Source organism: Equus przewalskii, chromosome 5 (genome assembly GCF_037783145.1).
Source record: "Equus przewalskii isolate Varuska chromosome 5, EquPr2, whole genome shotgun sequence".
Classification (NCBI taxonomy): domain Eukaryota; kingdom Metazoa; phylum Chordata; class Mammalia; order Perissodactyla; family Equidae; genus Equus; species Equus przewalskii.
In genome coordinates, this window is record NC_091835.1 from 11494406 (window position 1) to 11507649 (window position 13244).

A 13244-nucleotide genomic window follows, 5' to 3' on the forward strand; every position below is an offset into this window, starting at 1 on the left:
TGAGAGAGTTTTCATTGTCACAGTTGTTTCCCTTTCCCAGCATCATGACATCAGCAAAGGGGGTCTGGATGATAATCCTTTGACTCTGCCTTTCAAATAAGCACCAGCCTTGTCTATGGTGGTGAAGATTGCAGTGGGCTCTATGAGGTATTCAGCACCACATTTGGTGCTGGTGCGGTCTTGCTCTTGGAAAATGGAGACGGAATTCCCATTGACTGTAAGCTTTCTATTCTCAGACTTGAGGGTGCATTGAACTTGCTATGAGTAGAATTTCTTAACGTTTGGTCCATGTTATCAAGGTCAAGGATGGAATCACTGGAGGTCACGGTATCCACTTTGGAAGCAGCCTGGTGACTAGGCACCCAATAAGGCAAATCCACTTAATCTAACTTTTACCATAGTGACAGGGATGTGGCTGGCACTTCATAAAAAGCTGAGGCCTCTGTTGAGTGAGGAGGAGCTGAGAGCACAGCATGGGTTTTAACATGAAAACGAAAGTAATGCATTTTAGGCCAAACCCAGGTAGCAAATATGGATAGCAAGGGTTACTAATTGTCCAAATCCATTTGGTTCCTGTGTTTCGGATAGCAAGTAGCATGAGTTTTGATAGCAAGAAATTTGTCCAAATGTTTATTTAAATCTATTCAGCTCCAGATTTCAGAAAACAAGAATTTGAATAGTGAGAGATACATATATATTTACTGCTTGCTTACATGCATGTATTCATTCGTTCAGGACCTAGGCCTGTTGCAGGAACTGGGAGATAAAACAACCATAGTCTTACTAGAGGCAATCATCTGAAGACGAGTGGAGATAGATAACTGCATAAGTATAAAAGTACAACTGTGTTCCCCAAAGTGCCTAGTATGTGAGATGAGCTTTTTGTTTTTTTACTTTAAATATGTTCGTATTAGTTATAACATATGTTACAAAATATAGCTAATAGTCCGTGACTTCACATGTGTTTCACTAAAAGCCAATTGGAAGACCAATATTAAAGAAATGATAACATGGGTGGTTTATGGATGTGACAGAATCTGGAAGATAGTGCGTGAACCATTGTAGTTTGAGAAATGCTTATGAGAACTGAGCAGAGTGATCTGGGAACACAGAGGAGACTTCCAAGCCAGGTTGGTAGGAGAGCCACAGAAAGTGTCCCGTTGGAGGTCCAGATATGTTCCAGTTAAAACCATGCTGACTTGATCTTGAAAATAAAGAGTTAGTCGTTTAGGCTGCTTTTGTCCCTTAAAGACCAAGGATGATGCTTGGCTGATTGGTGAAGGTGATTGGTGTAGAATTCAGCCAGTCAGGCTGTTGGCTCAAATTGCTTGGGGTGATTTCTTGGGGCAATTTTTCTGAATTTGTTGGGGTTTTTAACCTGTGAAAAAATCCTGTTGCAGGTTTTACTGTTTTTTTTTTAACTTTAATTTTAATTAATTTATTTTTTGAGGAAGATTAGCACTGAGCTAACATCTGCTGCCAATCCTCCTCTTTTTGCCAAGGAAGACTGGCCCTGAGCTAACATTCATGGCCATATTCCTCTATTTTACATGGGATGCATGCCACAATGTGGCTTGGCACGCAACGTGTGTATCCACACCCAGGATCCGAACTGGTGAACCCCAGGCCACCAAAGCGGAACCAGCGAACTTAACAGCTGCGCCACCGGGCCAGCCCCGGCTTTTACTGTTTTTGATGCAGGTAAAAATAGTAAGAGTCTTAGATTAATAGTTAATCAGCCAAGACTGAAGACACTCAGCTTGAAAATTCTAAGACTACATTTAATTGAAGTTTGTACTTAAATGCTTTTTTTTTTTTTTCTGTTGCCTAGGCTGTCTGGTTTAAACACAAAGATTTGTGGCAGCATACTTGGAGATGGAAATAGTTTGTGGTTTAATCAGATGAGAAGGTTGAACATGGCATGTGCCTAACATCTATTGCCTTTTCACTTTCAGGGGTCTATAAAAATAAAGTTTTTGATCTTTTTTTTTTCTTTTTGAGGAAGATCAGCCCTGAGCTAACTATTGCCACTCCTCCTCTTTTTGCTGAGGAAGACTGGCCCTGAGCTAACATCTGTGCCCATCTTCCTCAGCTTTGTATGTGGGACGCCTACCACAGCATGGCTTTTGCCAAGCTGTGCCATGTCTGCACCCGGGATCTGAACCGGCAAACCCTGGGCCGCCGAGAAGTTCAATGTGCGCCCTTAACCACTGCACCACCGGGCCAGCCCCATGATCTTTCAATATTATTTTGCAGTTTATTTTTGCTCTGGTCAGCAGGACTGACAATTAACATACTTAGAAATGTGAGCGAGCAGTCTAATGAAAAGGAGTTTCCTTAGTAATGGTTACATTGTTTTCCGAAGCAAATTTCATTTGTGTTTGCATGAAAAATTCAAACAGCACATGAGGTACCCACCTGAGACCTCAGTTCTAACCCCCAGTGGATCTGCCATCCATAATTTCCCATGTACCTACATTCACTTTTTTAAATACATTTTTAAAAATGCAAATAGGATCAAAATCTTGCAGTCTCTTGCTTTTTTCATTCAACAAAGTATCTCATAATTCTTTTTTTAACAGTTGCATAATTTATGTAACCAGTGTCCTATCCTGAACATTTAGTGTTGTTTCCAGGTTTTTGTGGTTGGTTAGTTGTTTAAAGGAGGGTGGGCTTATGCATGATTTTAGCTTTTGTATGTGCTCTACATTTCCTTGAACTGAAGACACCTGTTCCCTCAATGGGCGCCATTTTGGATGTGATGTCTCTTCCATGGGGAGCAAAGGACCTGATCTCAGGTTTCTGCTGGACTGTTCATTGGTAGGATGGTATAGATAAGAATTTGGCAATGTTCTCAGCACATGTGACATCTTACTCTCTTAGCCCCAGGGGCAATCAGATGGCCTCTATGAGCTCCACCTGGATCTATTGAGTTAGGATCATAGAATGTGGGTTCTTTAAGGGTAGATCTCTGTTCTTGTGTATTATTTGTCAGATGCTGGATGGTGGAGTGTGGAGAAAAGATCATAGGATTTGAAATCAGAAAACAGAATTGAAATAAGTCCAGCTCCTCTACAGTGATTGCACTATCTTTGGCAAGATAGCCTCTGTAAGCTTCAATTTCCTTATCTGTAAAGTAGGAATGCTATGAACACTAAAACAAATAATGTCTAAGGGGCCAGCCCAGCGGTGTAGCAGTTAAAGTTTGTGCATTCCACTTCCACGGCCCAGGGTTTGCCAGTTCGGATCCCAGGCACGGACCTACACACTGCTTATGAAGCCGTTCTGTGGCAGGCATCCCACATATAAAACAGAGGAAGACGGACACAGATGTTAGCTCAGGGCTAATCTTCCTCAAAAATAAACAAACAAACAAACAAACAATGTCTATGAAAATACACTCTGAAAAATCACTGCACAAAAATTAGTTATAATTTAACCCAACTCCTTCTTTATAATGAAAAGGAGGCCCAGTTGGTTTGAAGTAACTTTCCTGAAGACATGCATGCACATATGACTTAATTACTGATCTTGGTACCTGTGGAGTTTGGCTTCAGAAATTTGTGAAGCAGATCTGAGCTTGAAAAACATGGAGCATTAGAAAGAGCAAGAAAATCTTCTAACTTAGTTATTTTATTTTTCTCACCTGCTGTTTGTGCTTTCGTTATCGTATCTCCATTTTTCTCAGGAGATGTCAAGACTAGTTTTCTGAGAGTCTTCTGTGATTTATGGTGTTTGCACTGTAATTTCTTTGTTTTGGTGCTTCGGGCGTGGACTGAAATTTTATTAGATTGAAATTACAATTACTGCTGGCAGTGATTCACCAGCACTCCTACCCCACACACAAACACACACAAACCACATGACACACCGTAGAAGCACTCTGAGTTTTTCAACGTAAATAAAAACAATGCCTCAAGTATGAGAGGACGTTCACCAATTGAAAACAACTTTTCCCATTGGATGGTAAGCAGTAGTCTCTAGAATGTTCCCGAATAACCATAACAAAGAAGTGCTTTTAATTCACTCCCTGAAGCCAAATAGAGACCACAGAGCACTGTGTATTCCAGGAAGAAAAAAAAACACTGAATGCTGAGTAAACAGAAATCCAGGCTAGTGCAGTCACTTTTTGCTAAAAATTTTGATCCGAAAAGCCTCCACAGCTAAAAATTGCTCTTAAAATGAACCCCGTACTCATGGTTTTGAGTAAGTGGGTTTTCAGCAGCTTTCTCTGTGGCGTGTGTGGTCACCTCCTCAGTGCCCTGTAGAAGTGGGGTTTAGGGGCAGAGTTGGGCAGGACTTTTGAAGAAAAGAATATTAATTGTCCCTATAGTTGTTTCTATTGAATCAATATTTGAAGGTGTTGTCGATAACATTTTGGAGCAAGGACACAAGGAAGACATATTTCAGGACCTGTCTTGGTTTCTGCTTTCTTTTTTTAATTGTGATACAATTCACATATCATAATATTCATTCTTTTAAAGACAATGCAAGGATTTTCAGTATATTCACAAAGTTGTGCAACCATCACCACTATCTAACTCCAGAACATTTTCGTTTCTCCAAAAAGGAACCATATATCCATTAGCTCTCACTCTCCATTCCCCTGCCTCCATCCCTAGGCAACCACTGGTCTTCTTTCTGTCTCTATGGATTTGCCTATTTTGAACATTTCATGTCAATGGAATCATCCAGTATTTGTCCTTTTCGTGTCTGACTTCTTTCACTTAGCATGCTGTTTTCAAGGTGCATCCCTGTTGTAGCATGTATCAGTACTTCATTGCCTTTTATGGTAAAATCATATTCCATTGCAAGGATATACCACATTTTGTTTATGCATTCATCAGTTGAAGGATGTTTGAGTTGTTCAAACTTTTTGACCCTTGTGAAGGATAGTGCTAAAAGCATTCATGTACAAGTTTCTGTGAGGACATGTATTTTCAGTTCTCTTGAGTATATACCTGGGAGTGGAATGGTGGAGTGTCTGGTCTCCCTTTAGCCAAATCGTCATGTTAGTAACCTGAGAATAAGGGGAATGAGCTGAATTTGGACGGATTAAGAAACAGGATGAATATATACTGGGAGAGAAGCTGTGGTCTTTGGGTTACATCTCATTGTTCTGTGTCTCCAACAGCTTAAGAATGATATAACTATGGGGCCGGCCCTGTGGCCAAGTGATTAAGCTCACGCGCTCCACTTCGACAGCCCAGGGTTTCGCCAGTTCGGATCCTGGGCGTGGGCATGGCACCATTCATCAAAGCCATGCTGAGGTGGCGTCCCACATGCCACAACTAGAAGGACCCACAACTAAAGAAAATATACAACTATGTACCAGGGGTTTTCGGGAGAAAAAGGAAAAATAAAATCTTTAAAAAAAAAAAAGAGAATGATATAACTAATTCCTGACTTTTTAAAAATAAATCCACTGATAGACTATAAGTCCTAGTGATTCACAGCGTTTCTGCCCCCTGAGAGCTGAGGGCTATCATATATTCCTGTTGCTTAATTGCTTATGCTATGATTTCTCCATGGTGGAGGGAGCTGTGGGTGTAGTCAGGAGAAAGATGTTAGAGTTTATCTGAATTTGTATGTGTATGGAGGAGAGGGGTGTAATTTGAGAAGAGACTCATGGCGCCCCCTCCATCCTGCAGAGGATTTAGCTTTTATATTATAATATAACAGTGGAGCCCTCCACACCATGGGGATGGGGGTGCTTTAGGCGGAAAACGACAAGTGGTAGGAGCCAGCAATCTCAGCGTATAAAAAAAAAATGTATGGCTTTGTTTTTAAAATCTTGTGGCTGCTTTACTAGCGATAATGTTATTGCAGAGCTCTTCTGTTTTCTAAACTGTTTAGGTTTTATTTATACTACTGTGAAGAGTAAAGTTCTGTTAATTAGAGATGTGTTAAACATGGTAAAGTTGCTGTTTTAGATTGTAACAACTAAAAAGGGCTACCACACTAAGAGAAAATGTGCTGTCTTCTCTGCTGGCCCCCAGTGAGCCCAGCCATCAAGAAAAGACCCCAAGTTGCAAGTTCCTCCACACTGGAAGGACACGATTCGTATTGACAGAATTGGTTCACTAGAAAAGCCTTTTGTCGGCCTGGGATCAACTGTAGACTATCCAGAGAAGCGGATTTTCTTTCCACCTGTATATTTCCTTTAGCCTGCAATCAGGGAAAAAATAAGAAAATAGGCTAGTTTCTCGTCATGAAAGCTAGTGGGCCCCAGCACCACAAAGGAGACCCAACCAGGTTGTTTAGGTGTTAATGATCTATAATTGCTTCCTGCCTTGCCTCCTCAGGGATTTTTGCTTTTACATATAGGCCTTTGGGGCCTCAGCCCAAAGTAGCATGATGGATGATGGAACTTAATTTGGTCCCTTTAGGTAGGAGGGCCCTTCAACAGTACACAGCAAAGTCCTCCATTTAGGACAAGTCATATGAAGTTAATCATTATACTCTTTGTAACTAAATGGAGAAATAGTTCTCTTCTGCCATAGTACTCTTTTCAGTAGACTTTATTATTTAGAGCAGTTTTAGGTTCACAGCAAAACTGAGCAAAAAATACAGAGAAATCCCATATACCCCTGCCCCTATACATGCACAGCCTCCCCCATTATCAACATCCCCCACCAGAGTGGTACATTTGTTACAATCGATATTGCTACATGGATATATGATAATCACCCAAAGTCCATAGTTTATATTACGGTTCATTCCTGGTGTTATAAATTCTGTGCATTTGGACAAATGTATAATGACCTGTACCTACTATTACAGTATCATAAAGAGTTGTTTCACTGCCTTAAAAATCCTCTCTGTTCCACTTATTCATCCCTCCCTCTCCCAAACCTCTGGCAACCACTGATCTTTTTACTTCTCATAGTTTTGCCTTTTCCAGAATGTCATATAGATAGAATCAAATAGCGTGTAGCATTTTTCAGATTGGCTTCTTTCACTTTGTAATATGCATTTAAGGTTCCTCCCTGTTGGGGCCAGCCTGGTAGTGTAGTGGTTAAGTTTGGCGCACTCTGCTTCACCAGATTCAGATCCCAGGCATGGACCTACACCACTCATCAAGCCATGCTGTGGTGGCAACCCACAAACAAAATTGTGGAAGATTGGCACAGATTTTAGTTCAGGGCCAGTCTTCCTCACCAAAACAAACAAATGCAAGATTTCTCCATGTCTTTTCATGGCTTGAAAGCTCATTTCTTTTAGTTCTGAATAACATTCCATTGTCTGGATGTACCATAGTTCATTTATCCATTCACTCATTGTAGGACATCTTGATTGCTTCCAAGTTTTGGCAAATATGAATAAAGCTGCTATAAACATCTGTGTGCAGGTTTTTTGGGTGGATATAATTTCTCAACTCATTTGGGTAAATACTAAGAAGCAAGATTGCTAAATCTTTTAATAAGAGTATGTTTAGTTTAGTAAGAAACTGTCCAACTGTCTTCCAAAGTGGCTGTACCATTTTGCATTCCCACCAGCAATGAATGAGAGATCTTGTTGCGCCACATTCTCACCAGCATTTAGTGTTGTCAGTGTTTTGGTTTTTGACCTTTCTAATAGATGTGTAATTATATCTTATTGTTTTAATTTGCAGTTCCCTAACGACATGCGATGTTGAGCATCCATAGTAATGTGTTTAATGTCTTAGACCTGTTGATTCTGCCAGATCCAGCACCTCCTTTTTCTTTTTTTAGCAAGATGATGCTGTTTTATTGGACTGATAAAATGCAAAGAAGGTTTGCATACTTTTTGCTAATTTTTTGATTCATATGCTTCTTGAGAGCAAAGATCTTGTCTGTCTTGTTCTCCATGGTATTCCCCAAACCAGCACAGAGTCTGGTTATTCACTCGCTGTATATTTGCTGAATATAGTGGGTTGAATGGTGGCCTCCAAAAAGGCATGTCTACATCCTAGTCCCTGAGACCTGTGAACACTACCTTTTTTGGAAAAAGGATTCTTGCAGGTGTTATTAAGTTAAGGATCTTGAGATGAGGAAATCATCCTGGATTATCCTAGTGGGCCTTAAACCTAATGACAAGTATCCTCCTAAGAGAAAGGCAGAGAGAGAGTGAAGACAGAACAGGAAGAGACAGAGGAAAGAGGAAGAGGCACTGGGACCACAGAGGTAGAGATTGGAGGGATGTTGACCACATTCAAGGAGAGTCAGAAACCAGAAGAGGCAAAGAAAGTACTCTGCCCCAGAACCTCCAGGAGTGTGGCCCTGCTGACACCTTGATTTCACACTTCTGGCCTCCAAGCCCTAGGCAACCACTAGTCTATTTTCTATCTTCATAGATTTGCCCATTCTGGATATTTCATGTAAATGGAATCATACAATATGTGATCTTTTGTACCTGACTTCCCATAATTAGCATAATAGCACCTTCTTTTGTATTCTAAATATATTGTAATACCCCTTTTATTTTCCTTAAATGAAATTCATAGGTAATATGACCTACTTACACACATAGTTAAAAAAAATATATGCCTTGTACACTCTTTGTCATCAGTATCAAAAGGATCTTTTCAGACACCATGACTTCTCAGACAAGGGAAACAATAGAAAGAATAAACAAATGGGACTTCGTCAGACTAAAGAGCTTCTTCAAGGCAAGAGAAAACAGGATTGAAACAAAAGAACAGCCCTCTAATTGGGAAAAAAATATTTACAAGTTATATATCCAACAAAGGGTTAATCTCCATAATACATAAAGAACTCACACAGCTCAACAACAAAAAATCAAACAACCCGATCAAAAAATGGGCAGGGGACGTGAACAGACATTTCTCCAAAGAAGATATACAGATGGCCAATAGACACGTGAAAAGATGCTCATCATCACTAATCATCAGGGAAATGCAAATCAAAACTATACTAAGATATCACCTTACACCCGTTAGAATGGCAAAAATAACCAAAACAAAAAGTAACAAATGTTGGAGAAGTTGTGGAGAAAAAGGAACCCTCATACACTGCTGGTGGGAATGCAATCTGGTGCAGCCACTTTGGAAAACAGTATGGAGATTTCTCAAAAAATTAAAAATAGAAATACCATATGACCCAGCCATCCCACTACTGGGTATCTATCCGAAGAACTTGAAATCAGCAATTCCAAAAGTCCCATGCACCCTTATGTTCATTGCAGCATTATTTACAATAGCTAAGACGTGGAAGCAACCTAAGTGCCCATCAACTGATGATTGGATAAAGAAGAGATGGTATAGATATAGTATATATATACACAATGGAATATTACTCAGCCATAAAAAAGGATAAAATCATCCCATTCACAACAATGTGGATAGACCTTGAGGGTATTGTGTTAAATGAAATAAGCCAAATAGAGAAAGACGAACTCTGTATGACTCCACTCATAGGTGGAAGTTAAACAAGTAGACAAAGAGAACTGATTGATGGTTACCAGGGAAAGGGGAGGTGGGGGGTGGGCACAAAGGGTGAAGTAGTGACCTGTAATATGACTGACAGTAAGTACAACTGAAATTTCACAAGGTATTAAACTATCATAATCTTAATAAAAAGTAAATATGTATATGTATATATATATATATATATATCTGCCTTATAATAAAAGGTAACTTTTAAAATAAGTAAATGCTGGGGCATGTACACCCTAGAACGTTTCATAGGATAGTAGGATCCTTGAACCTATAAACAACATCACCGTGAGTGTGCCAGCTACAGTGGCTCATACACAGGTGTGCTGTATTGGAGTCTCAGGTACAATAAGTGGCATTTCTATTGGTTACTCAATTTCCCTAAATAGTGAACAATTCTTGGTAATGTTCCAAATAAACCAAAATTCAATCTTCCCTCAGTTTACACAGTAGTTATGTTTTCGGAAACTTCGATGTTTGTTCAAACCTTGCAAGAAAATATGTAGTGTTTGCTTGTAAAAGAGAGTTAGGCTCTCCATTCAGAGGATTACAAATAAGCTTTTCACCTGCATGAATGTCTGGCAGAACACTCAGCAGTCACGTTAGACACAAAGAACAATTTTCATAGAGTGGCACAATCTCATGCATTGAATGGCATATAGCATCCCTGCTCTAAATGGCAGTGGTGCCTGCAGTCATTGAACCAACCAAGAATGTCCCCTAGGAGACCACACATCCCTTTTGAGGATCCATGGTTTAGGTCTTCTCGACTTAAAAAGCACTTCCATGTACAAGATCACCTCTTGGTCCGTAGTCCATCCATTTCTTTTTTCTCTTTTATTTAAGTAATTTCTCACTATTTGCCATCCTCCCTACACTTATAAACCTGTTCAACATTCTTCCATCTTAAAAACAAAAACATTTTTTAAATCTGTCTTCTGCCCTACTTCTGTTGACCTTGATCACACCTTTCTCGCCTGGATTTTGCCATATTCTCTTAGCTGATTTCCTTCCCTCTAGTCTTGAAGTCTTCACCCCCACACCGCCCACAGCATCAGAGGGATTTACCAGACATAGAGATCAGAGCTGGTCATGCCTCTTTCCAGAACCTCCAAGCGGGCTGAAGATTCAGATGCTCTCCAATGTGGTGTCTTGTTGCCAGGCCCACCCCATAGAACTGCTCCTCACTTTTCAGAAAAACTTTTGAAATGTTAAAATGTTGAAACCTAATGCCCAACGTTATGGTATGAGGAGGTGGGGCCTTTGGGAGGTGCTTTGGTCATGAGGGTGGAGCCCTCATGAATGGGATTAGTGCCCTTCTAAAAGATACCCCAGAGAGAGCTCTCTCACTCCTTTTGCAATGTGAGGACACAGCTGAGAAGATGACCATCTGTGAACCAGGAAGCAGGACATCACCAGATGCCAAATCTACTGGTGCCTTGATCTTGGACTTCCCATCCTCCAGAACTGTGAGAAATAAATTTCTGTTGTTCATAAGCCACTCAGTCTGTGGTTGGTTGTTATAAGGGCCCAGGCTGACTAAGACAAGTGCTTTTCAAGGTATGATTGACGTACAATGAATGGCACATATTTAACAGCAAACTGTGCAATTCATCCATTTAAAGCATACAATTCCATAACTTTTAGTGTAGTCCCAAAGTTTGCACATATGTAAAATGTACAATTTGGCACATTTTGACCTATGTACATACCCGTGAAGTCATCACCATAATTAAGATAGGGATCCATTCACCACTGCCCATTAGTAATTTCTTTCCCCACTCCTTGCCAGGCCCTGATCTGATTTCTGTCCTATAAAGACACTTATATTTTCAAGAATTTTATATAGACAAAATCATATGTACTGTTGTTTTGTTTGATTTTGGTCTGGCTTCTTCGTTCAGCATAATTATCTTGAGATTCAGCCGTGTTGTAGCATGTGGCAACAGTTCATTTTTGTTTTTCTTGCTGAGAAGTATCCAGTTGTGTGATTATACCACAATTCTATTCACCTGTTGATGGAAATTGGGTTGTTTCTAGTTTGGAATATTACAAAGAAGTCACCCTAAACATTCATGCACAAATCTTTGTGTGACTTATGCTTTCATTTTTCAGGGCTGAATACCTAGGAGTTGCGTAGCTGGATCCTATGGAAAGTATGTGTTAACTTTTTAAGAGACTGCCAAACTGTTTTCCAAAGTGGTTGTACCATTTCGCTTCTCGTGCAGTGGTGTAGGAAAATTCTAGGTGCTCCCCATCATACTCCTGGTTTGCTCCGTCCTTTCATCTTAGCCATTCTAATAGATGCTTGGCGGTGCACCTCACAGTTTAAACGCTAGTGTTCCTAACCTCCTAGGACATGCCATTACGTACCACCCAGTATGACGTCTCCAAGCCTTTGCTCAGGCTGCCCTCGCAGCTTGAATGCCTCTCTACCCATCCCTCATCCTAGTTAAACCATCTTCCTTTAAGGCTTAGCCCCGGCACTCCTGGCCTTCCATGTTGAACCAAAGTCTCTCTCTCTCTATGTATATTTTTTCTATGATTGTTTTTTCAAAGCATGTTTGCGTTATGATGAGATCCTCTGTCTGTGTGACTTTTCCCCGCTCAAGGACAGGGACCTGATACAGGACTTGGCACATATAGGTTTGCAGTAATGAGTGTAGTGGCAGAGACAGGATTCAGCACCCTATCTGTGACGTGAAAAATAGAGCTCTGTTTTGTCTTGTTTAAAGAGAGGTATCAGTGCGGTAATTGTTATTTGACATTTATTAATCAGAAACGATGTGTAGCTGTGGTAATATTTTTAAATGAAATGAATAGTTGTCCTCATTCTTAAAAACATCCTTCAAACGTGGAAGGGGAAATATAAATGAAGTCAAAGGAACTCAGGAACTTCAAGGAAATTAAATTTTGTCTGGATCAGAGCCTCGCAGTCCATCTTTACTTTATGATTTTAATGTTTCCTGCCTGAGCATTTTGAGTATTTTTGAGCAAACTAGAATTAATCATTATGCCTGTAATATTTTGATTATATTGGTGAGTGGGGCAGGGGCGGGGTTGAGAAAGATAACGCAAGTAGTTTCTGAGAAATTCTTGGTAATCAATAATATCCACTAGTTTTCTGGCTCTCCAAATAGTAGTTGGTCCCATGTGGTTTATCCAGGTTCACAGGAGGGAGGGAGAAACACAAGAGTGAACCAGTTCCCAGGACGGTAGTTCCTGGTTAGAAGAGGATGCTCAAAAGGGTGACTCTCCAGGTCAGGTTAGGAATCGCAGCTATGGAGTGTGCCGTGGTTGTCCCTGAGCCTTAAAGCCTAGGGATTTGGCCTGCTGTGCTCAGGCTTTGGCTGAGTTTTTAACCCAGAGCAAAGTGGTAGCGACGCACAAAAACATACGCAGCGCCTTCTAGGGCTACTAAGTATGCAGGAATAATGCTCAGAATTAACCAGCAACTAAATGAGTTAAGGGAAAGCACCAGAGTGTGGGAAACCCTAAAGCAATCTGTCTGACTCATCAAAATTATTTGGAAATAGCCCTTCATAGTGGGTTTTGTTCCAAAGCAAGGTAACTCCATCCATCACAAGCTAAATAAAGCCCTAGAAAGATCGATATGATCATGTAAGACGAGAAGGTTTATGATTACAGCTCGTGACAAAGTGACCTGTGCAAGAGTACAATGTACCGCAGAGCTTCTCAAATTCTCTTGTGCACACAAGCCGCCTGGGGGTCTTGCAAAAATGGGGGTTCTAATTCAGTAGATTCAGGCTGGGGCCTGAGAATGTGCATGTTAAAACAGTGCCCAAGTGGTGCCGATGCTGCCTGT

General features: G+C 40.5%; 1 protein-coding gene across 2 annotated transcripts in view; it reads left to right on the forward strand.

Annotated features, from left to right (window-relative positions):
- SGPP2 (sphingosine-1-phosphate phosphatase 2) overlaps window positions 1-13244 on the forward strand; it is a 122835-nt gene that overhangs the window by 72708 nt on the left and 36883 nt on the right. The gene's annotated exons all lie outside the window — the stretch shown is intronic.